Source organism: Adiantum capillus-veneris, chromosome 21 (assembly GCF_014529385.1).
Source record: "Adiantum capillus-veneris isolate H3 chromosome 21, ASM1452938v2, whole genome shotgun sequence".
Classification (NCBI taxonomy): domain Eukaryota; kingdom Viridiplantae; phylum Streptophyta; class Polypodiopsida; order Polypodiales; family Pteridaceae; genus Adiantum; species Adiantum capillus-veneris.
Genome location: NC_140951.1, coordinates 31,483,989 through 31,510,104, shown reverse-complemented (window position 1 = coordinate 31,510,104; position 26,116 = coordinate 31,483,989). Strand labels below are relative to the sequence as shown.

Below are 26,116 nucleotides of genomic sequence, written 5' to 3'. Positions count from 1 at the left end.
GGAGAAATTCCATCACTCGTACCAGCCACCAAAAGACCAACTCAAAGGGAAGGAAAATGTTGTGGACAAAGATGTCCCATACTACCAACATCAAGGTGGTACCAGTCTGCCATGTGCATAAAGAAACACTAGAAAGGAGAATGTGGTAGTATATCAAGAGGAACTCAAGGACCAAGGGGACAATGTCTTCACCACAAGTCTCATGCCCCTAGAATTCTATAATCTCCACAAAAATAAGACTCTCTAGGAACAAATCCAAAGGCTTTGGCCTAGAAGCTCCTCATTTAATGAATCCTTGAAGCTCTTAAGGATGAGCTCTTGCACCCCTACACTCCATGTATGCTACCATAACTTTGTCATTGAATGAGATCCAAAACCAATTTTGATCTCTAGCTCATCCATCTACGACGTCTCTCTCATTGCTTACCAGCATGGCACACATTCTCTTCACAATGTGCACCTCTAGTTCCTCCTCCTATCCCAAACCAATATGGAGTTGATGTGGTGGTGGTGCAAAGTCAGGCTCATTGTTTCCAAGAGGAGATTAGTAGCTTCATCTTCGTCTCTACTAGGTATGCACATACTATCACATGTGAAATTACATTGTATTTATTTTTAGTGCATGCCCTAAAGTATCAAGGACACAGGCTGTGAGCAGCACTTTGCTACCTGGCCCAATAACAAAGCGAAGGATTCTTTGCACTGATTCCCATGACTTGAGCGATATGTTGTCCATTGCTACGATCATTGAAGTCACGAGAGTATATGATCCTTGAGTAGAGACACAACCTACAGTCTTAAACCATGATATATACTGTGAGGGAGAGTTACTAAAAAATGCTTTTCTTTAAAAATGCTTTTTAAAAAAAATGTGTGTGTGTGTGTGTGTGTGTGAGAGAGAGAGAGAGAGAGAGAGAGGAGGAGAAGGATTTCATATGTCCAATGAGCTTGACTCTAGTCCACAACAAGAGAATTTTAATGTTGCAGGAAACTATCCCAAGAGACCTTAAAGATCTATCCGACGAGGAGAGTTGAGTGCAAGACGTGTTATTCAAGAGGGAAATGGCATTACCAATCTACCATACTTGGGTGATAGAAAGGTTATACCATTTTCCTCTTTAGTACACCCACATCCACACACACACGATGAAACGAGAATTTTAACGTCATACGAAACTATCCCAAAAGACCTTCAAAATCTATTGAATGAAGAGAGTTGAACTCGAGACCTGTTATTCAAGAGGAAAATGGCATATCCAATCTACCATACTTGGGTGATAGAAAGTTTATACCATTTTCCTCTTTTTATTAGCCGGCACACACATCCACACATGTCGTAGGAAACTATCCCAAGAGGCCTTGAAGATCTATCCGAAGAAAGAGAGAGAGAGAGAGAGAGAGAGAGAGAGAGAGAGAGAGAGAGAGAGAGAGAGAGAGAGAGAGAGAGAGAGAGAGAGAGAGAGAGAGAGAGAGAATGGAATGTTTATTTACATCTGCAAAAAGTCTTAAAGACCTATGAGACCATAATGTTACATCACAATCATCATATGATCCAAATGTCCACTACAAAATTTACGTAAGATGAAGATTAAAAAAACTAAAATGTGAACTAATAAGTGAGACAGTTGAAACATGCAGCCTATCTACCAAAGCTTGATCTCCTCAGTGGATTGCCCTTTTAAGTACCCTCACCTAAACTCTCTCATAGGCCACTCCATCATGGTGAATCTCTTCTCTGCTGCAAATAATCTTGTAGGAGTTTCTCTATGACTCTCGGTAATGGCATGTATATTCCAATGGTAAATATGTTGGTGATGTGATTTGTGAGAGGTTAAGGGATGTCCAGATCTACTAATCTCTATATCTCTTTCTAGAAGAGTCCCATGAGCTGAAAAGTGATATTCCAGGGTCTTGCTAGGAGCTACTACTTCAAAAGAAATTTCTTATTTGTCTCTGTATAGGTCCAAACCCCTCTCTAAAAAGACAAAGATATTGTCCCCGTACCTGATAATACAACACCACCATATGTAATTCTCCTCTATCTCTAGCTCTAGGTTGCATAGCTAGTGCATATTAATTGCTCACGGGGTACTAATGTGTATCTACCTAAAATCTCTATCTACAGCTTACAATTAGATGGAAGACTTCTTCCATAGGTGATGGATACCTATTCCACAAGGAGAGAGTTTGTGTACCAACGGACATAAACATTTGATGCCAAATTCTTTACGAATATATTAATTGTCCTAGTGCAAGGCACCCTAGCATAAAAAAAATGTATGCACTCATGTGATAGCAGTTTTACTAGTCAAATTTACATGGGTATGTTCAAGATTATTTCTTGCATTGCCAAAAATATCAAGTTAATAAAGTAGAGAACTTGAAGACAAGAGGTCCTTACATTTGTTGGAGATTCCCAATGGTAAATGGGAGAGTATTTCTATGAATTTTATTGTGGGTCTACCAACCACTGTCCGAGGACATGACTCGATATAGGTGGTTGTAGATAGGTTAAATTAACTCTATAAGTTTATTTAGACCAAGTCCACTATTAAAAATCTAGAGTTTGCCAAACTGTTTGTTAACAATAGTATACAAGTTATATGGATTTCCCAAGAACATGTCAGTGATACTGATTCCAAATTTAACAATCACTTTTGAAGAGTTGTTTGTAAATGCGTAGGAATACAACTCATTGTCAATATTGTAATCATCAAAAGATGGATACTAGGCAAACTGAACGAGTCAACCAAGTACTAGAGGATATGCTACACACATAAGTTAGCAATAAAAAATCCAATTGGAAAGATTACTTCCCTCTTTTGGAGTTTTCTTATAATAGTGCTAAGCATGTTACAACATGCTTTAGTCCTTTCATGCTTATGTATAGTTCTCAACCTAGATCACCAGTTTTGGTGAGATTGGCTACTGAGAAAATTTAGCAAGTCAAAGACTTTATCCAAGACCATATGCATATGCTGAAAATTTCTCATCAAAATGTTCAACAAGCATAAAATAGATATAAAAATTATACTGAGTAACGTCAACAAGTAACCTTCATGGAAGGAGAAAATGTATTTTTATGTGTGCTACAAAATATTCACAAAGCCCTAAATTGTCCCCTAAATATTGTGGACCTTTTAAAAATACTCTAGCGAGTTGGTGATATGGTCTACAAACTTTCTTCTCTTGAAAATTCTTGTATTCATCCTGTTTTGCATGTAAGTGGTTTACATGACTGAGCATGGGAGCTCAACTAACCTATAAAGGGGTCCAGACAAGTTAGGTGAGAACTGAGCACATGAGCTTGACTAACCTATAAAGGGGCCGGGCAAGTTGGATGGAGTAGGCCATTTCCCAGTACCCTCTGGCCTTAACACTAGTTTTGTAATTGGAAACTTAAGTGCCTAGAGACACTTAAGTGTCTTGAGACACTAAAGTGTCCTGTTTTCCTTTCAAGTTTTGGTAATTTATTTGTCAAGCTAGAAAGAAGTTTATTATACCTTGCTTCTACCATAGGTTGGTTATGAGGGAAAGAAAACATTGGATTTTTCTCCATGTCAAAATACAATCCGTATGGTTAGAAATCTAGTAAGTTCTAAGCCATAGATTATTTCAAGAAGCTGTTTTGCCTAAAAAATCATAAATTTCTTATATCTTTTTGTAGAGATGACCTTTTTCATGTTTATAAAAGCCAACTGTTTTCACTTAGTGTTACAAAAAAATGTAATGCACTTTAAAAACAAGTTTCCAAGTCACATGCAAGTTATAGACATAATTTCATACTTGAGCACGTGCTGAATAAGAGCATAATTTTGGTCTTCCAAAGGTCCCCTCGTGGAATTGGGGTTATTCTAGTGCAATTTGACAACTACAAATAACTTTATATATTGAAACCAAGAAACTACGTATTTTTTTGGGCTCCCTAACTCAATTAAATCTCATTGCTTGAACTCTATTTTGAATTTTTTATCGTACAAAAACTCTTGAAAATCTTGAGTTCTCCATGATGACATTAAAACCAAGGGTTTGGGCACCCCAATTGTGTATGTACCATGTATTTTGATACATTTAGTTAATCTACATAGAAAGATTGATATTATTTGAGGTTTTGAATGCTTATGTCTCAAGAATAAAAATATCAAAGTTCTCTCCTATGCTGTTTTGAATACTTAAAAATATTCCATTAATAATTGTTGCATACCAAATCCCTTCTACCTACCACCTTGAAGAATGAATAAAATGACCCCTTATTTTAAGATTTTTTTTTCAAAATTGAATATAAAAATCCCTTATTTTAATGTATCTCTATTAAAGTGCCTAAAATTTAAACATTTTAAAAATCTTTCTTTCGAACTCACATTATACATTAATATGATCACATAGTGCACCCACCGAGTCCAACACACTCACGATGTTTCTTGATGTCGACACTCTTACCATATTAAAAATATTATTTTTTCATATTCCCCACCCACAACAATTGTTGCATGTTGGCATGTCCCCTCCCCCATCCTCTCTCATTTTTCAACTCGTTACCCCTTCCCTTGGAATCTTTGTAGATTTGGCTTAAACACCGCATTCCTCAAAATCATGCCGACATACCTTTGATTCGTATTAAAGAAAAAATACAAAAAGAAAAAGGAACGGGAAAAATACAAGCTAGGTATCATTTAGTTTCCATGAAACACTAATTCAATAAGCTTTATCCAACTCTCCACCGATGCCCTTAAGACTTCCATGCTTTACTAGGAACTTACTAAATACAATTACCACTAGTAAAACGGCGCCGCCTTCGGCGGTGGCATGGCCCCTTGGTACAAATCCATCTTCTTAGCATAGTCTTCAAGTGAACTTACAAAAGAAAGACTTATTCTCTTTCCTTGCATGTTTGCCTTCAAGATGCAAGCATATGTGATTGCATCTGGAGAGACATACTTATATCCGGCCAAAAAAAGCCTAGAGCTTCTTGGCCCTACCCAAGTTAAACTTATCAGTGCATTCCAAGAGTCAACATCTCGGATAGGAAGCGCCTTAATCACTTTTTGTGCTTTATGAAGTGCACCACATTTGTCTTACATGTCAACCAAGGCTGTGCCAATCGATGAGGAGAATTCTTTAACACTCGTGCAAAGTATAATCGTCTTTGTGCAATGAAAATCACGAAGCCTCATGTGCGAGTTTCAAATCCTCTTTGAACCGCAATGCATAAACACACATAGCTTCTATGTGCATGCACCCGTATGCACGTGCACAGACGTACACACACAGAGGGAGCTGGGAGAGAGAGAGACCCACTTTGCCAACTCTGCTAGAGAGAGTGAAACCTAGTTGATTGTCCAGTAAAGTGTAGCTTCAACACACTTCAAGGCCATACACAAAGATATGTGTAGACCTCTCGCAAGAATGGGCCAGATCAGTGCACATTTTCTTGGGCATCCTGCAATACTCAATAGCAGCTAGGATTAATCACTCGTGAGGAGACCTTGGAGATCCCAAATTTTGGAGGTGACAACACCCATGCTGATGTGAAGCAAAAGGTCGTTTATCCTCCTCTCCCTCTCTCTGGTTTTCAGCTTACATCACCCTGCCTTCTTCTAATAGATTATTGTACGCTCCTCCCTCAGTGTAGTTCATCAACACTTCGCCACCGTTATGAACTGTATGAAGAACATTATGATCTCTTTGAAAGGCATCTCTACATGTCTAGGTCCAGCATGAAACAAATTTAACTACGTTTGGATAGGAGGTTCATTCTTCTTTCACATCAAACGCACATAGGTACAAAAGCAATACACAAACCCAACTGAATCTATTGCATAGATTAGAGTTCTGGGCCTAAGAATTTCTCTGTGAACACAAAATCAAGCTATTGTGAATGATGTAGAATAGAAGCAACATTAAAAACGATGATGGACAGCAAAGAGCTATGATGTAAGCAAGTGTCTACGACATGGAAGAGGCACATGGGGATGCAGTGTTGGGAGAGTGGCAGGGGATCAACCTGCAGGCTACTGCATGGTATCAAATGACTCTCTCTCTCTCTCTCTCACACACACACACACACACACACACACAAACACACATAAATCATCCCCTCCGTCATGCAAAATGCACACACCAGCTATTTCATGATAGCACACGACTCTCTCTCTCTCTCTCTCTCTCTCTCTCTCTCTCTCTCTCTCTCTCTCTCTTTCTCTCTCTCTCTCTCTCTCTCTCTCTCTCTCTCTCTCTCTCTCTCTCTCTCTCTCTCTCTCTCTCTATCCCACGCTTACATCCCCACATTGTAGAAAGAGAAGAGTGAAGGAGTACGAGTGGAAGTGCGACGCGAGAGAGAGTGCGAGAAGAAGAGCACGACGATATGGTGAACTCGCTCTACTGTAATGTGTAGAGCATAGTGAGTTCTTATTAGTTTTTTACAAAAGAATATGTGTACATACCTGGCGGCCCGCCCACTTACCTGGGCGACCACATTGGGCTTTATACCCCAACAACCTCCCACTTAAAGTCCAATGTGGTACTTTAAGTGTGAGAGAAGCTACTATACAAGCTAATATACAAGAGATGTACTATCCTACACCTATCTGCTTGCGAAAATGCGCAAAGCTCTCTGAGGGAAGTCCTTTGTAAGTAGATCAGCAGGATTTTCTGTGGTGTGAACTTTGACAAGCTGAAGTTGCTTATCCTCGAGCATTTCCCTTATGAAATGATACTTCACATCCACATGCTTTGTCTTTGAGTGATAAACTGGATTGCGAGCCAATTGTATAGCACTTTGACTATCACAATATAACACAGGCATCTCTTCTTTGATTCCCAAATCTGTTACTAGTCAATTAAGCCAAAATGATTCTTTGCATGCCTCTGATGCTGCAACATATTCAGCCTCTGTAGTAGACTGAGTAACACAATCTTGTAATCTAGAACGCCATGATACTGCTCCACCAGCCAATGTAAAGACATACCCTGACGTAGACCTTCGGTTGTCTAAGTCACCTGCATAATCTGAGTCTGTAAAACCCTTTACACTTAGCTCCTGACTCCCATAGCATATACGCATACTCTTTGTAGCTTTCAGGTATCTCAATATTCCTTTCACTGCCTCCCAATGTTTCTTGCCTGGGTTTGACATGTATCGACTTACTACTCCTACTGCAAATGCAATGTCTGGGCGAGTAGCAATCATTGCATACATCAAACTACCCACTGCAGACGCATATGGAATCTTATCCATTTCAGCCTGTTCTTCCTCAGACACAGGACAATCTTGTTTGCTAAGTTTCACATATGGTGGCAATGGAACACTCAATGCCTTTCCCTTCTCCATATTGAAACGTTGCAAAACCTTGTCAATATACTATGTTTGAGATAACCAAATCAACTTCTTTGATCTGTCTCTCTCAATGCGCATACCAAGTATATGACTTGCCTCACCCATGTCTTTCATGTCAAACGATTTTGCCATCTTTGACTTCAAAGCTGAAATTTCTTCCAAGTGCTTGCCAGCAATCAACATGTCATCCACATACAAAATAAGGATCAGCCAACTGCCATCCTTAGCCTTCTTTGTATATAGACAGTGATCGAACTCACTACGTTTGTAGCCTTGAGAAAGCATAAACTTGTGGAATTTATGGTACCATGCCCTCGGTGATTGTTTTAAGCCATAAAGACTCTGTAACAACTGGCATACCCAATCTTCCTTGCCTTTCTCAACAAACCCTTCTGGCTGCTGCATGTAAATTTCCACATCTAAATCACCATGCAAGAACGCTGTCTTGACATCCATTTGGTGCAACACCAAATCTAATATGGCAACCAATGCAAGAAAGCATCTCAATGTAGTCATCTTGACCACCGGAGAGAAGAATTCATCAAAGTCAATGCCTTGTTCTTGCTTAAAGCCCTTGGCAACAAGCCTTGCTTTGTACTTTGGCTGACTATCATGAGCGGTGATCTTATACCTGTAAACTCATTTACAGGGTAGAGCCTTTTTACCCCGTGGTAATTTAACTAGCTTCCATATCTAGTTTTTATGCAGAGCTGTCATCTCTGACTGCATGGCCAATTGCCAATTCCCGGAGTCCTTCATTTGCATTGCTTCCTTGTAACATGAAGGCTCATTGCAATCAGTCAACATGACATAGTTCATAGATGGAACAAACCTATCAGGAGGTCGCGTGACACGTCCAGATCTACGCACAATAGGTGGCTCAGGCTCAGCCACAACCTGTGGCTCCACTCTATCTTGCCCTTGCCCCTCTTGAGCCCTGACATTTTGTCTTGCACGTGCAAGTCCATCTTCTTGGAAGACAACTCTTCTAATTTCCTCAACCCTCTCTGGTTTAGAATGATATTTGGATTCATTAAAGTGAACATCATTGCTGCGGACAACCTTTCAGGATTCGGGATCCCAAAGTCTGTACCCCATCTCACCAGAATTACCATAGCCTAGAAAGATGCACTTTTTACTCTTTGGCTCAAGTTTGTTCCTAAATTCCTTTGGAACGTGAGTATATGCCTCACAGCCAAAGACTCTGAGATGCTTGTATGAGGGCATTTTGCCTGACCATACCATCTCTGGCACTGAATCCTTTTGCAAAACCTTGCTAGGAGATATATTTACAAGATGAACAGCTGTTGATACAGCTTTAGCCCAAAACCCATTTGGCAGCTATGCATTAGATAACATACTTCTGACCTTCTCTTGTATGGTCCTATTCATCCTCTCAGCAACACCATTTTGAGGAGGATTGTAAGGAGCAGTAAGTTCACGTTTTATACCTTTTGACTCACAAAAGTCCTGAAAGGCCTTTGAAACATACTCTCCACCATTGTCAGTGCGTAAGCTTTTAAGCTTCTTGCCACTCTGATTCTCCACAAGTGTCCCAAACGTTTTGAAAACACTAAACGCTTCATCCTTGTGCTTGAGAAAGTAAACCCATACTTTCCTCGAGTAATCATCTATAAATGTCATAAAGTAATAGGCTCCCCCTAGAGATAGGTTAGGCATAGGTCCACACAAATCACTATGAACAAGTGCCAACTGTGTATCTCTTCTACTGCTTCTATGCTTATGTGGCTGTTGTTTTTGCTTACCATACAGACAATGTTCACAGAATTCAAAGTCATTAAATGAAAAGCCAGGCAAATAACCAGAACGAGACAAGATTTCCATTCCCTTCTTGGACATATGTCCTAGCCGGCTATGCCAAAAAGAAACGTTCGGCTGCTCGGTTACATTGATTACGTTTTTAGAGACATTTGATACATAAATCATGTAAAGTCCTCCAGACTTCACTCCATGTGCTACTGTCATAGAACCCTTGGATATCTTCCACATGTTCTGTCCAAAAATGGTGACGTAGCCAGCATCATCAAGTAAACCTGTGCTGATCAAGCTCTTTGTAATTGTGGGAACATGTCTCACATTCTTCAGCGTGAAAGAAGAGCCATTCTGAAACTTCAATTGAACATCTCCAACACCTAAGATCTCACATGTCTGCCCATTGCCTAGCCGAACATGATCTTTAGTGGTCACATAAGAGGTAAACCACTCCTTGTTTGGAGACACATGAAGTGATGCCCCTGAGTCTATGATCCAGTCACTCAGTGCATTTCCATCAGATGCTGTAAGAAGAGCTGAGTCCATTGTATTCTTCAAGAAGTAGATGTCTCCTGACATTAGACTGTCATCCTCTGCAACAGTGTCCGTCACATTTATTTCTTGAATCTTCACTGAGGACTTGTTCTTCTCACCATGGTCTTCAGCTTTCTCTTAGCCTTTTTCTGCTTTCCATTCTCTGCAGTCTCTTTTCATGTGACCCTTCTTGCCACAATGGTAGCATTCTATGTCACTCTTGCCTTTAGCACTACGGGACTTGCTACGAGACTGATTCCTCTTTCCACCTTTGTACTTTTCTTTGGTCCTTCCCCTGACAACTAAGGCTATTCCTTTGCCTTTGTCCATTGTCTTTCTATTGGTTTCTTCGGTAAGCAGACTTCCTTCTACACCTGCTATGTTCAAACCATCTGGAGGTGCAGAATTACTCAAAGTTGTGCGAAAAGTGTCCCAGCTTTCCGGCAATGTGATCAACGGGAACATAGCTCTAACAGGTTCATCAAACTTGACACCTTGAGCTGACAACTGACTATAGATTGTGTTGAATTCATTCAGATGATTGGACATAGGTGTCCCTTCTTTCATCTTCAAGTCAACAAGCTTCTTAAGCCAGTATACCTGTGAAGCTACACTCTGCTTCTCATAAAGATCACTCAGCTTTAACCATGCTTGATAAGCCGACATCTTGTCTGCTACATTGAAGTAAACGCTTTCTGCCAAAGTCAGCATAATGGTAGAAAGTGCCAATTCATCCATTTCGCTCCATTCATCTTCGTCCATATCTTCTGGTTTTATCCCCTTGAGCTTTATAGGTTTTATCTGCTTCTTTTGTACCAACACGTGCCAAATCTGCTTCTTCCACAATGGGAAATTGGTTCCATCCAGCTTCTTGATATTGTAAAGAGCAGTGTCCTGTGATCCAGCCATAGCTACGCTTCCCCTGTAAACTGACCTCTGAACCAATATCAACCTGTCAAATGAACCAAGAAAGCTTCAGATTCTGCAAAAATTTTGGCAGAGTCTCCTTTGTAAAATGGCTCTGGTGTACTAAAAACAGACCAAAAAACAGCGCAAAAAACACTGTCTCTCTAACACTGTAAGCTGCGGGTAAACCTGTCCTGCACCTGTACTATCTCTCACTGTCCTATCACTGTCCTGTAAGCTTAGACTGCGATAATTCCTCAACAGCAGTAAAGCAAAGATGCAATCCCAACTGTCTAACTCACAGTCAATACATCCTAGCTGCCTATGTAAGGGTGCTCGAGGGATCGCTCCAAGACTTGTATCACCGAAAGGATCTCAACATTCGAGAATCCCCCATCTCAATAAAACCTCACTCGACCCTCAACAAAGGCTGCAGTAAATTTGACAGTACATAGACTTCCCACAAAGTCATACATCCACAAGTTTCCCACTGTATGCCCGTTGCGGCGGTTGTTTGCTGCGTGACTCACAGCCAGCAAACCCTCAACAGACATACATCATCTCTGACAATACATCCCATGTGGAAGTACCTGCAATGTCAGGATGAAATCTGGAATATCAAGCAGCAAGCACAAGCTACCTGATGAACTAGTGGATGTCGCCTACAGTCTGTGTGTAGATGCGCCTGTGTCGTATGTGACATGCCTCCAAGAACTGTGATCCGTCCTTCGATGTGTAGACAGCCACAAATCAACACTCTGGGAGTGTTGATATCCTCAGCACCTGCAATCATAGGCCGAAAACCCCAAATTTGCAGAGTCGGATCTGCACCCGTCGAGACCACATAGTCGAAAATGGCCTGCGCAGACCTTTGTCGAAGCGGAACGGTGGCCGAGATGACCTCAGAATGAAATTATGACAACACCAAGCCCTTCGCCCTTTCCCACGAGATTTGGGGCCGTGTCTTCGCCTGTCGAATTTCACTCTAATCTGAGTTGATGACTCTAGCCTCCTGCAGTGCTGCCCCGAGCCTCGATCTGAGCTCTGATACCAGTTGAAGGAGTACGAGCGGAAGTGCAACACGAGAGAGAGTGCGAGAAGAAGAGCACAACGATATGATGAACTCGCTCTACTGTAATATGTAGAGCATAGTGAGTTCTTATTAGGTTTTTACAAAAGAATATGTGTACATACCTGGAGGCCCGCCCACTTACCTGGGCAACCACATTGGGCTTTATACCCCAACAAAGAGCAAGTTGACTCTCTCTCTCTCTCTCTCTATCTCTCTCTCTCTCTCTCTCTCTCTCTCTCTCTCTCTCTCTCTCTCTCTCTCTCTCTCTCTCTCTCTCTCTCTCTCTCTCTCTCTCTCTCTCTCTCTCTCTCTCTCTCTCTCTCTCTCTCTCTCTCTCTCTCTCTCTCTCTCTCTCTCTCTCTCTCTCTCTCTCTCTCTCTCTCTCTCTCTCTCTCTCTCTCTCTCTCTCTCTCTCTCGCTTAGCCTTCACACATGCGAAGGGTCCCGGTGGCTTGCCGATCGAGTCATGAACTTCACCACCCGGTCGGCACTATGCGCACATGCTCCAGCCATGACCGTAATGACGATGCAGATCTCAAAACTAAACTCTCTCAGTCATACCATCATCTGTGGAAGCCAATAAAACATTTTCCCTCTAGGAAAATGTCTCTCGCCGCGGGTGACCGTTAAGGCAACAGGGGTGAAGTTCCGATGGCGACAGTGAGTCTCACGGTGGCTGGGTGCAGGAGCATGGCGGGCCTATGGTGGGCTCGGAGCTCTTTTTGGCCGGGAGAAGCCACTGGTGGTAGGCATGTGCGCATGCTATCTATCCCACACATACATCCCCACTTTGTAGAAAGAGAAGTGCAACAGACTATCCCACGCATACATCTCCACATTGCAGAAAGAGAAGAGCAAGTTGATTCTGTGTGCGTGTGTGTGTGTGTGTGTGTGTGTGTGTGTGTGTGTGTGTGTGAGAGAGAGAGAGAGAGAGAGAGAGAGAGAGAGAGAGAGAGAGAGAGCGTACCTATACCTCCTTCAGGATTAAGAAAAGGCCAAGAAGAGAGAGAGGAGGGAGGGGGTTTGCAGATTCAAATTTTGAGAGGAGCGGGGTCAGGTAAGTAGGTCCTCTCCTTTTCAAGGGGGTGTTTCCTACTGTTCATTGCATGCTATCAAGGGGAAGGAATTCCGAAGAGCGAAGATGTCGGGGATGCAGACGACCACGCGAAAGGTATTGGAATCTCTCTCTCTCTCTCTCTCTCTCTCTCTCTCTCTCTCTCTCTCTCTCTCTCTCTCTCTCTCTCACACACACACACACTGTCTCACTGTGCACAATGAACACTGGCAGGGAGCAGAGGGGCGGAATTCCTCCCCCCATTATCTATAGTATAGATATAGATAGATTATAGGGAAAATTACCAAAATACCCCTCTAATTTATGAAAAATTCCAAAATACCCTTCAAATTTCAAAAATTCCCAAAATACCCCTGGTTGTGAGAGTAAATTTATCCAAAAATTAAAAAAATTATAGCTTTTCATTAGAAGACTGATTGTCTATGAATACAAGATACTAAACTAGAATTTGAGTTGGTTATGTAGGCTTTGGAGATGAATTGCTTCATTATTTTTAGACATAATTGTCTTTTTTTGGGAGGTAATTTGTGACAAATTACATGCTAAGCACTAAAAAACGAATATACATTGTCAAAACAGAATAAAGATTAAGAAATCATGAACAATCCACCTAAAATAGATACAAGGGTATTTTGGGAATGTTTGAAATTAGAGGGGTATTTTAGGAATTTCCACAAATTAGAGGGGTATTTTGGTAATTTTCCCTAGATTATATTATCTGGATTCAGGAAGCAAAACGGAGTACCCACGTTTTGTGACTTTTAAACGGGGGGATTATTTCTCTCTTCACCTTGCTCGCTTCCAGCCAATCTTCTCCAAATGTGATCACCTTATATGCATGCGTTAAAGTTGTTGGTAAAAGACGGATGTTCTCTGCTGTCTCTCATGTGGCTGATGCCTCGCAGAGCATAATTTTTGGTTAGCATAATTATGTCCGATTTTCCTTTTGTTCAAGATCGTGGGCACATACTTATACTGGTACTCGAGGGGTTCACCATTCAGTACCCCGGCCCCTATATAACGTGCGTCACAGGGTATTAAAAAAACCCCTCTTTTAACATGTCATAATGAATAGAATGACCCCTTATTTTAGGAAATTTTTCCAAAATTGAATATATAAATCCCTTATTTTAATGTATCTCTGTTAAATTGCCCAAAATTTTTGCATTGTAAAACACCTCCTTTTAAACTCACGTTATACATTAACATGATTGCATAGTGTACCCCTCGAGTACTGGTAGTGCCTACTGGTAGACTTAACAAAAAATACAATAGGTGGAAGATGCCTCGGAATCTTTAACGAGGCATCTTCAAGCCATCTTCCTCCGACCACTCAGCAGCAATTCACACAGCACAGGTCTGCAAGTAGACCCCGACGAAGTGTGTGACTCACAGAGAGAGAGAGAGAGAGAGAGAGAGAGAGAGAGAGAGAGAGAGAGAGAGAGAGAGAGAGAGAGAGAGAGAGAGAGAGAGAGAGAGAGAGAGAGAGTCCCTTGCAGCACTCCGCTTGGACATAGAGAGAGAGAGAGAGAGAGAGATCAGTGACAGATGTCTTGACTCTCTTGCCTCTCCCCTCAGTCGATCGCACCAAATCTGCTTTGTGATGCCGTCACGAGAGAGAGAGAGAGAGAGAGAGAGAGAGAGAGAGAGAGAGAGAGAGAGAGAGAGAGAGAGAGAGAGAGAGAGATTCTGTATGTCTCTGCTCTATGCTTTGTGATGTTGTTCACACACACACACACACAGAATGATCCCACATTCCCAAATTGGGAAGGGAAGAGCATGGCCTCCACGTAGCCTCCTTCCATTTCTCGCTCCTCTATATTTCCCGAAGTATCTCTTGTGATTATCTGTTATATTAGAATAAACTCCAGCTGGTACCCCCTACTTGTGAACTCCCAAATTATTCCCTCAACAAATTAATCTGGAAGGGTTAACTAACAATGTCTTCAAGAACACGAAGCAACCATATTGTCTCGCGCCTCTGAAACTGGTTGATTATCTCCCTCTTCGCCTTGCCCCTCAGCTTCGATTCCAGCCGTCCTTCCAGTTCCACCCTATCTTTCTCTGCATGCTTCAGCTTTAGACTCCGATTGAGACCGTGTAAAGACGTCTTCAAAATCAATGCAACGGTCCTGATCGATGGGAAGCGACTTCTGTGAGAACTTAGAGATTAACTTAAATGTGATTAATATCACTATTAATTAATATGCTAATGTCAAGACATAAGAGAGTGCAAGATAGAAATAGAGCAATGACAATAGATTGCACTTGAATGGAGAATGAAGACCTTGTTACAAATGAGGGCAACTAATGGAATTTATATACAAGTTGAGGGAGTGAGGATTATCCATCACATGTGAGTTATAGGTAGGTGGGAATAGACACATGTTGAGGCTTGCATAGGTAAAAGGGGTCCATGTGGGAATTAGGTGTAAGGAATTTGGGAAAAGAGGTAGGTGGAAAGAAGTCCACACTTATTAAAACCATAAGTTACTTTTACATCCCCCCTTAAGGGTGGACTTCTCGTTGTAGCGCATTGACATTGATGAACAAAAAAGCTTTGTGAAGTAGCCATGTCGTAGATACATGCTATCCCCCCTCAATGAGAAGTTCATCCAGTAGGAATCAAACTAAAATTACAAGATGAGGCGTGAGAGATGCAGTGAATCGCTTGCAGAATCATGTACTCCGATGTGCCAAGAAGAGGAATGTCATCCGATGCGCCTAAGATAGCCATGCCTTTAGAGATTTGCCACATGTAGATATTGTAGTCTTGTTGTTGATTGAAGTCGTGAGCGACAAGGCGTGCCTTGTAGCGATCAACTAAGCCGTTGGGGTGGTATTTCTTCTTTAATAGCCATTTGCAAGATACAATGTTATGATTCCTAGGAGGTGGCACAAGCTCCCAAGTGTTAGCTTCTTTGAGTGCTTGGAGTTCATCCAATATGGCGGCATGCCACGCCTTGCTCTCGCTATAACCGAGGGCATCGAGAATGGAGAGGGGAAGGGCATCTTCAAGAGGCTCTGGTGGATGTTCAAGAATCATTTCATCACTGAGGACAACAGAGAAATTGGTGGCTTCATAGATCTCGCGAAGAGAGCGGGTGCAACAATGTGAGCTAGAGGCGGCTTGGTCCAATTGTATATCCTAAGTGTGTTTTGATGGCGAGGTGGCACAAGTGGAGCTATGAGGCTCGACTTTGTCGACATCTGCTGGGATGGGAGTAACTGGCAAGGTTTCGTGGGAGTTGCGGAAAAAAGGTGAGACCGGTAGCGAAGGTGATGGGAGCTCATGAGGTGGAGCACCAAGTGTCTGCGGTGTGATAGAAGTAGCGGCAGTCGGGATGGACGGTGTTGGTGATGGTGTCAACTGTGAGGAGATGGGTGTAAGAGGTTGTGCAAGAGTGTTGCTGTAATGGAATTAGCCTATTCAACTTGAGAATAGCGGAAATTAATGAGAATACTTTCAAGAAATAACTTTGTGAGCATAGCGGGTAGACATAATTGAAGATAGCAACATAATCATAGCAATTAGTTAACTTGGCATGAACAATACTTTTGCAAGACAGAGAATTTAGAGAACATGACAACAGTTGAGGACTGGATTTATGTGGAGCCGGTCCCCCCTCCAATAGGCATTTGTATTATGATTTCTCCCATTAAGAGAGACTTGTTACAATACATTCTTTGTGTTCCTTGTGACCTAGGTGATGAAATGAAGATGGAAAGCTTCATGCATCACAATCATAGCATAACATGAACTTGAAGAAAGCTTTAATTGTCCCAAGACTCAGTCCCAAGACCTCAAACACCTTCGAAGGTGGAGAGAGCTAGCAGGGAATGAGGGTAGGGAAGAGGAAGAAGAAACATTTCATAGGAGAAAGAACTAGTTCCTCACTTATCATACTCTTGCTGCTAGCATACATAATAGCATAGTAATGAAGAAGAAGGAGATGACAAGCTCAAGCATTGAAGCATGGCTCTTGGTTGGATTTGCACTACATAGCCAAGAGTGTTGGTGTAGGCTCTCAACCTCTACTTGCTTGGAGAGGGAGCTCTTGCACTTTGCATAGAACACAATGAGAGTGCTTGTGAGTGTGTGTGGGTGAGTATACCCCTCAAGCAATCCCCTAGCTAGCTTGGGTCGACCCCCCCTTGTAGCTCATGCTTGAAGCTCATTGGACCCCTCCAGGCCTAGCCAATTACAAGTAGGAGCCATTACAAGCAACATGGGTAGCCTTGGGACAAGTGTCCCCCTTTCCCCTTTGAGAGAGAGGACTTGAGAAATGCAAAATCAATTAGATAATTCAAGTAATTTATCATTGGAACCCTTTGAATCCTATCCAATAGGCTTCAAGCAACACATGAAGGTAACATGGGTAGGGACCTGACATGTGTCCTTGCTGCCTCTTCAAGTTGGGGCTTCCCTTGTGTGTGTGAGTGGGTGTTCTCTCTCTAGCCCCTAGGAAAAGGGCTCGCCCCCCCTCTTGTAGGAATGCTTTTGACTTTAGGTGATCAAGCACCTTACTCACCAAGCATGACAAAGCACTTGAACTAGGGGGTGTTCCCACAAGCATCTCAGGCAAGCTTCTCAAGGCACCTCAAGTACCTTAATCATGCAGCAAGTCAAGCACCTCAAGCATGGAGCCAGTCAAGCACCTCAAGCATATTAATCAAGCACCTCAAGCATGGCAAACACCTGAAGCACGACAAGCACCTCAAGCAGGACAAGCACGTCGAGCTTGGGCCGGGTTCCCACCTCAAGCTCATCCCTAGCTTACCTAAGGTCAAAGGACTTTTTCACACATTTATTGGAGGTCTTCAATGAAGCTAACCCTAAGGTCTTATGCTCCATTGGTTAGCCTTGCTCTTTGATAGACCATCTCCCTTTTGGGCCCCTTTACCATTGGCCCCGTGTTGAGATAGATCTATAAGCACATATCTATATCTTAACACTTGTTCCTGTTTATTCTCCCACATTAAGTGATCAATTTAATATGAGAAAATCATTTGAGTTGGTTAGATATTAGATTTTATGACATTACCTCTCTCTTGAAATCATAGTCGTCCTCGGCTATGAGGTAGAAGAGATAAAGTCTTAGTCATTAGTCAATCGTACTCAGCAGGTAAAGGATCCCTTTTTACCCTACGACATCTTTCCAAGATGGATGACTAATCCATTTGGTGCTTGGGAGACATAGCTGCCGCAAGCATGTCTGCTCTTTAGTCCATTTCATTCTCCCAAAGTAGAGTGACAAATTCTACTTGGTGTTTGAGAGACGTCGTCATCACAAACATGATTCTAAGCATGCATACTAGTTAAATTTGTGCACAATTAAAAAGAGGACTAGTCATATAAGACAAAAACATGAGTCTTTTAAAAGAAATTTGTACATTTGCTTACTCTAATGTAGCATTGTAAGCATTGACAAGGTTCATACTATCCTTAAGTTGTACTCCTTGCATCCATTTAGCATCTTCAAAAGGATAATTTTTGAACTTAATAAGATACCGTCGGATTATCTTACCATGTCGTAGTACCTTCTCTTCATGCCGAAGGACAGCTTCGGGTTGTAGCACCTCTTCTTGGTCTTCGACTTCGGGAGGGTCTTCAATAATTGGTTCAATTGGTGGCTCTCCTTTGTAGGGCTTAAGTATGCTTACATGAAAGGCATTGTGTATAAGCCAATGGTTGGGCAACTTGAGTTGATAAGCCGTCTCATTGATGGGCTTCAAGATTTGGAAAGGACCATAATATCTTTTTGCTAGTTTAGCATAATACTTTTGATGGCCCGTAGGATTTTTGCCCGTCGTTTGCCTTAATCGAGCCTTAGGAAACTTGAGTAAGACCCAATCATTTTCTTTGAACATTAAGGCTCTTCTGTGCTTATCAGCAGCAGCTTTTTGCCTTTGTTGAGAGATGGATATAGCCTCCCTAATCTTTTGAAAAGATTCTTGTATGTCACGGCTATACTCATCAGCGGCGAAGATCTTCCCATGTACTTTGAGTAGCAAGGGACTTTTAGGTCTTCCCTCAATGATCTCAAAAGGTGCTTTTCCCGTAGAAGTGTGTACAGTATTATTGTAGGCATACTCTACAAGAGGTAAGTACTTTTCCCATTGTGAGCGTTGATCTACTTCGGTAACATAATTCTTGAGTAGATCAAGTATCGTAAGATTGGCTATCTCACTTTGGCCATCCGTTTGTGGGTGATAGGCTGAAGAGAAATTCAATCTTGTTCCTAGATTTTCAAAGAGACCTTTCCAGAAATTACTGGTCATTCTAGGATCTCTATCTGACACGATGGATGAGGGTAATCCATGGTGCTTGAAAATCTGAGATATGAAGAGATTTGCCATTTGATGTGCCTTAATAGTCTTTTTGACAGGAATAAAATGTGCTTGCTTGCTAAACCTGTCGACTATTGTCCATATTCTTGTATTCCCATGGATAGACTTGGGTAATCCAAAGATGAAATCCATGGATATACTCTCCCGTGGTGAATTTGGAATAGGCAATGGTTGGAGTAATCCAGGTTGCTTCCCTCTATCATACTTGGTCTTTTGGCATACTACACATTTTGAAACATACTCTTGTATGTCCACTTTCATGGTAGGCCAATAGAAATACGTCTCTACTCCTCGGAGAGTAGGTTGAATACCTCTATGCCCCGCATATGGAGGAGCATGGGATTCATACATAACCTTCTCACAAAGGGAATGGGTAACACATAGCCTATTGATGTGGAGAAGATAACCATCCTGCAAGGTGAATGGTTCCTCTTTCTTCCCCAAACCAAGGGCTGACATTATGTCTCTAAAGTCAGGGTCAGTAGCATACTCATCTATTATAGAGGATAGATCGATCATTGTGAGTAGCTATAGACACCGCATTAACTTTTGGTCGTCGTGAAAGTGCATCGGCAACTTGATTGTGCTTACCAGCTATGTGAGCAATATGGAAATTAAATTGCGAAAGAAAATTTGCCCACATCATTTGTTTGTCGGAAAGCTTGGTTTGCGTCATGAAATACTTGAGACTTTGGTGGTCGGTTCGTAGGATAAATGGAGTCCCCAATAGGTAGTGCTTCCATGTGTCTAGGACATGTAGAATAGCTAAAAGCTCTTTCTCATAAATGCCCAAGACTCGTTCATCACCATTGAGCCTTCGGCTCTCATATGCTATGGCATGCCCTTCTTGAAGCAAAACCGCTCCAAGGCAATCACCACAAGCATCACATTGGAGCTCAAATGGCTTTGAGAGATCCGAAAGCATGAGGACTGGTTGGGAAGTAAGCTTCTCTTTGAGTTTTTCAAAAGCATTTTGCTCCTTAGCAGTCCATACAAACTTAACGTTCTTCTTAGTTAAGTTATGTAGTGGTCCTGCTACTTGAGAGAATTTTGCTATGAAGCGTCTATAGTATGCACACATACCAATAAAGCTTCTTAGCTCATGTAGATTTCTTGGGTTAGGCCATGCTTTTATTACCTCTAACTTTGATGGATCCATTTGGATACCATCTTTAGAGATAATATGACCTAAGTATTGAATCTCTTGAAGGAAGAATTCGTTTTTCTTTTGGTTGAGATAAAGCTTGTTCTCCCTCAATGCTTGAAAAATCACTTGGAGATGCTGCTTATGTTCCTCCAAAGACTTGGAGTAGATGATGATATCATCAAAGAACACTCTAGTGAATTTTCGATATGGTCTAAAAATTTTCTCCATCAAACGATTGAACGTAGCTGGTGCATTAGTCAAGCCAAAAGGCATGACTAGATATTCATAAAGACCAAACGTTGTGCGAAATGCGGTCTTTAAGATATCTTCATCCACTATCCTTATTTGATGATAGCCACTCTTAAGGTCAATCCTACTGAAGTAGGTAGAGCCTTGTAACTTATCAAATAGATCTTCTACCCGAGGTACGGGAAATCTGTTTTTGATAGTGATATGGTTTAGTGCTCGATAGTCCACACACATACGGTATGTACCATCTTTCTTTTGCACTAAAAGGACTGGAGAACAAAAGGGAGAGGAACTAGGCCTCACCATCCCTTTGTCTACCAGCTCTTGTACTTGCCTCATGATCTCCTCTTGTTGAGCTTGTGAGACTCGATAAGGAGGTTTGTTAGGTGGTGAGCTTCCAGGAAGGAGCTCAATACGATGGTCATCATCCCCTCGTTTTGGAGGTAAGTCCATAGGGATATCATCGATGAACACATCTTGGAATCCTTTTAGAAAATTAGACAAGTCTAACTCTTCTTGATTCCTATCATTTACATTTGATGAAACATTAGTATCTTTTGGAGACTCTTTGACAAAAATCATGTACGCAAAAACTGAGCTCTTCATTGACTTATCAAAAGAAAGAGGATTTACAAGTGGAATAGTGCGACCACGCTCACTAGCATCTATATACATGTTCTTTCCCTTGTAAGTGAAGTAAATTCTCCTTTCAGAGAACTTCATGTGGGCAGCCATGCGATCAAACCATGGTGCCCCTAGGATAACATCCTGATGTTGGAGAGGAGAGATGAAGAAGTCTTCTTTGTCGACATAGCTTTGGACATGAAGCCTCCACTTCCCAATCAAGGGAGTAACGGAGGCTTGTTGTCCCTTGAAAGCTGCATCAGCGACTACTATATCTCCCATCTCAAAAGTTTGAATTCCCAACTTGGTGGCCAACTCTATTGATATGAAGTTAAGAGTAGAGCCAGGGTCAAACAAGATGAAGGCATCATGATCTCTTACCTTTCCCCAAGCATAGGAGAGTGATGATTCTTTGCAATGAGCATCCTCTTTTGGAGCTTCGATGGTGGAAGCTCTAGGAGTCTCATTGAGAGTATTCTTCTTGGGGCAAGAACGATAGCCATGTCCTTGCTCTCCACACTTGAAACACTTATGGTCCTTGCGAAAAGCTTCAAGCTCTTCAGGAGAGAGTTTGTTTTTACCTTTGTAAACTCCCTTCTCCTTGGACCGATTGTTGTTGTTGTTGTTGTTGTTGGAAGTGCCTTGGGAATTATTTTGAGCATTGGATTTCCCCTTTGCATCATTTTTATCTTTGTTTTCCATGGGCTTGACATTACGTCTAGCCCCTTGATGGAAATTGATGCGTGAAGCAACCATGGTGTGGTGGATTAGTTCGGTAATAGTACCGGGCCGTTGAGAGTTGATGTATTCGGCCATCTCTTCAGGTAATCCCGCACAGAATTGTTGTCTTTGCTCGGCAAAGTCTATCTTTTGAAAGACAGTAGCTTTGAGATGTAAATCCCAAAACTTGTCTACATACTTGTTGATAGACTCATGAGAGAGAAGCTTCAAGCCGCGCCATTCGGTAAGAACTTTATCTTTAGTATCGCTTGGCAGAAATTGCTTCATGATGGAAACTCGTAGAGTTTTCCATGTCTTTGGGGCTTCTCCATTGCCACGAAGGCTAGCCCACCATTGACGAGCTGATTTTTGGAAGTGCATAGCTACATGACGTAGCTTGGAGGACTCTGTGAAGCCCTCGTCCCCAAAGGCCGCATCAAATTGCTGGATGAAGGCCGACACTTTGTCAGTAGCACCAAAGGTGCCATCGTAGGTGAGAAAAGAGATACTCTTTCCTCCCTCCTTAAACTTCTTTAGATTTTGTGACCTTCGCCATGCAGGAAATGATTTGCGATGTCCTCCCCTCTTGTATTCTCTAGGAGAATAGCCATAACTTTCATCAGAAGAGGAGGAAGGTGAAGAAGAAGGAGAAGAGGGTGACCTCTTCCTAGCCCTTTTCTTCCTTTGTTTCCTCTCTTGCCTTTCAGAGTGATGAGGAGAAGGACTATGGGTTGCTCTTTTCCTCTTGGGAGGAGTAGGCGATCGTCTAGACCGCCTTCTTCGTGGAGCCACATCTTCATAAGAACTTGGACTTTCATTACTTTCTTTCTCTTTGGATTCCTCCTCTCGAATGGGAGAGAGTCTTCTTTTGGGGGTCTCTTCAAGAGGCCTCCTAAGCTCTCTCTCCTCTTGGAGAGGAAGGGAAATTCCATAGGCACGAAGTTGTTGAGTAACTTCGGCTTGCAAAGTAGGGTTGCCCATAGCTTGTTGCAACCTAGTCACAAGATAATTCACAAACATGGGAGCATCATCATTAGCACCTTCATGTGCAAAATCAAAGCTATCAATGTTCATTCTACTCTCTTGATTATTGTCAGCCATGTTAACAAAATTTTATGTATGTACTTAGTGTATGCTTTGGCAATTCAAAACCTTAGTTGCCACTCCTCTTAGCCTTTGAAAATTGGCTCTTAAGTATCTACACTCATGGCTCAAAGTGGTTAATTATAGAGAGTAGAGGAGTAGGTCTAACATAGCAGAGTTGCCAAGGGCTAGCTCCTTTCGGACTTCCTATGGCTCAATAATGGTAAAGCCGTAGGCAAGTCTAAAAAGACACCATTATTAAGTCCAAAGCTCCCGAGGTGTGCACCATCCCCCACATAGTGGGCTTAACAAAACCGATATTAGATCCCAGTTCCACTTACCCTATTATAATTAACAACATCAACCATTTATAGGCTACTTAAGGACCTCTCTTCTTAAGCAAGAAAAGAGAAACCAAATGCTCTGATACCAATGTAATGGAATTAGCCTATTCAACTTGAGAATAGCAGAAATTAATGAGAATACTTTCAAGAAATAACTTTGTGAGCATAGCGGGTAGACATAATTGAAGATAGCAACATAATCATAGCAATTAGTTAACTTGGCATGAACAATACTTTTGCAAGAGAGAGAATTTAGAGAACATGACAACAGTTGAGGACCGGATTTATGTGGAGCCGGTCCCCCCTCCAATAGGCATTTGTAATATGATTTCTCCCATTAAGAGAGACTTGTTACAATACATTCTTTGTGTTCCTTGTGACCTAGGTGATGCAATGAAGATGGAAAGCTTCATGCATCACAATCATAGCATAACATGAACTTGAAGAAAGCTTTAATTGTCCCAAGCCTCAGTCCCAAGACCTCAAACACCTTCGAAGGTGGAGAGAGCTAGCAGGGAATGAGGGTAGGGAAGAGGAAGAAGAAACATTTCATAGGAGAAAGAACTAGTTCCTCACTTATCATACTCTTGTTGCTAGCATACATAATAGCATAGTAATGAAGAAGAAGGAGATGACAAGCTCAAGTATTGAAGCATGGCTCTTGGTTGGATTTGCACTCCATAGCCAAGAGTGTTGGTGTAGACTCTCAACCTCTACTTGCTTGGAGAGGGAGATCTTGCACTTTGCATAGCACACAATGAGAGTGCTTGTGAGTTTGTGTGGGTGAGTATACCCCTCAAGCAAGCCCCTAGCTAGCTTGGGTCGACCCCCCCTTGTAGCTCATGCTTGAAGCTCATTGGACCCCTCCAGGCCTAGCCAATCACAAGCAAGAGCCATTACAAGCAACATGGGTAGCCTTGGGACAAGTGTCCCCCTTTCCCCTTTGAGAGAGAGGACTTGATAAATGCAAAATCAATTAGATAATTCAAGTAATTTATCATTGGACCCCTTTGAAGCCTAGCCAATAGGCTTCAAGCAACACATGAAGGTAACATGGGTAGGGACCTGACATGTGTCCTTGCTGCCTCTTCAAGTTGCGGCTTCCCTTGTGTGTGTGAGTGGGTGTTCTCTCTCTAGCCCCTAGGAAAAGGGCTCGCCCCCCCCTCTTGTAGGAATGATTTTGACTTTAGGTGATCAAGCACGTTACTCACCAAGCATGACAAAGCACTTGAACTAGGGGGTGTTCCGACAAGCATCTCAGGAAAGCTTCTCAAGGCACCTCAAGTACCTTAATCATGCAGCAAGTCAAGCACCTCAAGCATGGATCCAGTCAAGCACCTCAAGAATCTTAATCAAGCACCTCAAGCATGACAAACACCTCAAGCATGACAAGCACCTCAAGGAGGACAAGCACGTCGAGCTTGGGCCGGGTTCCCACCTCAAGCTTAGCCCTAGCTTACCTAAGGTCAAAGGACTTTTTCACACATTTATTGGAGGTATTCAATGAAGCTAACCCTAAGGTCTTATGCTCCATTGGTTAGCCTTGCTCTTTGATAGACCATCTCCCTTTTGGGCCCCTTTACCATTGGCCCCGTGTTGAGATAGATCTATAAGCACATATCTATATCTTAACACTTGTTCCCGTTTATTCTCCTACATTAAGTGATCAATTTAATATGAGAAAATCATTTGGGTTGGTTAGATATTAGATTTTATTACAGTTTTCGATTGGCTGTGCATGAGAATGCGAGACACAAGGAGGTGGATCGGCGATGAGGAAAGGCCTTTGGATGGTGAAGGGAGACTCAATATTGTGCCTAGAAGGGTGGGAAATTTGCATGGGTGTGTGTGTTGGTGAGGCCGTCAACAAAGATTGATGAGAAGAGTGGACTGGTGATGAGAATGTAGGGTGCAATGGTGGAGAAGATTTGCTTGAGATGATGAATTCTTCATCAAAGACGACGGTGCAGGCAAAGATAAACTTGTGATGATCTGGGATATAGAAGCGGTATGCCTTGATGCCAAAGCGATCACCATAGCCGACAAAAGTTGTGCGTTGAGCACGTGGTGATAGTTTTGATAAAGGTTGCATCACAAGTGGGTATGCAATGCTTCCAAAGATGTGAAGGTGGCCAAGATGAGGTGGGTGACCGTGCTAGAGGGTGTAGGGTGTAGTAGTAGGATTGAGGGTGGATGGAATGCGGTTTTGAATGTAGCACGCAGTGACGGTAGCTTCTTCCCAATAGGTGTCTGGGAGGCTAGCTTGAAGAAGCATGGCACGAGCAGCTTCAAATAGTGTGCGATTCTTACGCTTTGCACGAACGTTTTGTTGTGGGTGGTCGGTGATGGAGAATTCATGTCGAATACCAGCAGAAAGACATAGATGTTTGAATGCATGAGAAGTGTATTCCCCACCATGATCTGTGCGGAGAGTTTTAATGTGACAGCTATGTTTAGTCTCAACTAATGCCTTAAATGTGCAAAAATGAGAGAAGGTTGAGGATTTTGAGAAATCATCTATAAAAGTAAGCATATACTTATTGCCAGTGAGGGAGTTGACGGGCAATGGGCCACACACATCAGAGTGGATGAGGTCGAGAGGTGCAATGGCTCGTGATGATGAAGTGGGGAATGGGACATGATGTGCTTTAGCAAGAATGCATCCGTCACAAAGTGTGATGTGAGTGAGGTGCTTGGGAAGACCTAGTGCAAGTTGGCGATGAGTGAGTTGGTGCAAAACATGTTGAGAAATATTTCCTAGTCTATAATGCCATTTGAGTGTGTTTTCTTGTGTTTTTATGGATGATGCAGATGCATGTGCAGGTGATGAGTCACCCAATGGATAAAGACGCCCAGTTTTGGGGACCAAAAGTGTGACATACTGACCATCTTTGTTTAGTGT

General features: G+C 42.2%; 1 pseudogene; it reads right to left on the bottom strand.

The window, feature by feature from the left end:
* Nucleotides 1–243: 243 nt before the first annotated feature.
* Nucleotides 244–26,116, bottom strand: part of LOC147430733 (uncharacterized) — a 62,623-nt pseudogene continuing 36,750 nt past the window's right edge.